Here is a 2,086-nt window from a genome sequence, read left to right on the forward strand (position 1 = left end):
TGAAGCACTAGAGCAAATGACAAACTACTCCAAAAGATATAAGTGAAGATCAATGAGTAGTCGAATAATTATGCAACTATGTGAAGTCTCTCTAACATTTAAGAATTTCAGATCTTGGGATATTATTCAAACAACAAGCAACACAAAATAAAATAAAATGACGCTCCAAGCAAAACACATATCATGTGGTGAATAAAAATATAGCTCCAAGTAAAGTTACCGATGAACGAAGACGAAAGAGGGGATGCCTTCTGGGGCATCCCCAAGCTTAGGCTCTTGATTGTCCTTGAATGTTACCTTGGGGTGCCTTGGGCATCCCCAAGCTTAGGCTCTTGCCACTCCTTATTCCATAGTCCATCGAATCTTTACCCAAAACTTGAAAACTTCACAACACAAAACTCAACAGAAAACTCGTAAGCTCCGTTAGTATAAGAAAATAAATCACCACTTAGGTACTATTGTGGACTCATTATAAATTCATATTGGTGTAATATCTAATGTATTCCAACTTCTCTATGGTTCATACCCTCCGATACTACTCATAGATTCATCAAAATAAGCAAACAACACAATGAAAACAGAACCTGTCGCGAACGGGCCTGTAGCCTAGTGGCTGCAGCGACCTTAGTAGCACCCCAGGTCTTGGGTTCGACTCCCGGTGGGAGCGGATTTAAACAGGCCTGGGCAAAAATTTCTGGAATAAAAAGGACTGTGGGGCTGTTGCTCTACAGTAAATAGTAAAAAAAACAGAACCTGTCAAAAATAGAAGAGTCTGTAGTAATCCGTGTCATTCAAAAACTTGTGTAACTCCAAAAATTCTGAAATAAATTGGTGGACCTGAGGAATTTTGTCTATTAATCATCTGCAAAAAGAATCAACCTAAAATCACTTTCCAGTAAAAAATGGCAGCTAATCTTGTGAGCGCAAAAGTTTCTGTTTTTTACAGCAAGATCGCAAAGACTTCACCCAAGTCTTCCCAAAGGTTCTACTTGGAAAAAACACTAATTAAAACACAAAACCACATCTAAACAGAAGCTATATGGATTATTTATTCCTAAACAGAACCAAAAAGCAAGAAACCAAAATAAAATTGGGTTGCTTCCCAACAAGCGCTAACGTTTAACGCCCCTAGCTAGACATGATGATTTCAATGATGCTCACATAAAAAATAAGAATTGAAAAACAAAGAGAGCATCATGAAGCATATTACTAACACATTTAAGTCTAACCCACTTCCTATGCATAGTGGTTTTGTGAGCAAAAAACTTATGGGAACACTAATCAACTAGTATAGGAAGGCAAAACAAGCATAACTTTAAAACTTTAAGCACATAGAGAGGAAACTTGATATTATTGCAATTCCTACAAGCATATATTCCTCCCTCATAATAATTTTCAGTAGCATAATGAATAAATTCAACAATATATCCATCACATAAAGCATTCTTTTCATGATCTACAAGCATAGAAAATTTACTACTCCCCACATAAGCAAAATTCTTCTCATTCGGAATAGTGGGAGTATCATAAGAAACTCGAATACTATAAATTGTTTCCATATTAAAAGAGTAATGTTCAGAAAAAGGGTAATCATAATCATGACAAGTTTTATAAATATAATCATCCCTACTTTTTATAGCATAAGTGTCATCACAATAATCACCATAAGCAACTTTGTTCTCATCATAATCAATTGAAACCTCTTCCAAGATAGTGGAATCATTACTAAATAAAGTCATGACCTCTCCAAATCCACTTTCATAATTGTCACAATAAGATTCAACACCCTCCAAAATAGTGGGATCATTACTTCCTAAAGTTGGCACTCTTCCAAACCCACTTTCATCAATATAATCATCATAAATAGGAGGCATGCTATCATCATAATAAATTTGCATATCAAAACTTGGGAGGTTAAACATATCATATTCATAAAACATAGCATCCCCAAGCTTGGGACAAACATTAATTGCAGCAAATAAATTCTCAAACAAGTCATTCTCATCAAACATAGCATCCCCAAGCTTGGGCCTTTTCATATCATAAGCATAATCACTCTCATCATTAATAGTATGGATAGCACCGA

This window comes from Triticum aestivum, chromosome 2D (genome assembly GCF_018294505.1).
Source record: "Triticum aestivum cultivar Chinese Spring chromosome 2D, IWGSC CS RefSeq v2.1, whole genome shotgun sequence".
In the NCBI taxonomy this organism is placed as follows: Eukaryota; Viridiplantae; Streptophyta; class Magnoliopsida; order Poales; family Poaceae; genus Triticum; species Triticum aestivum.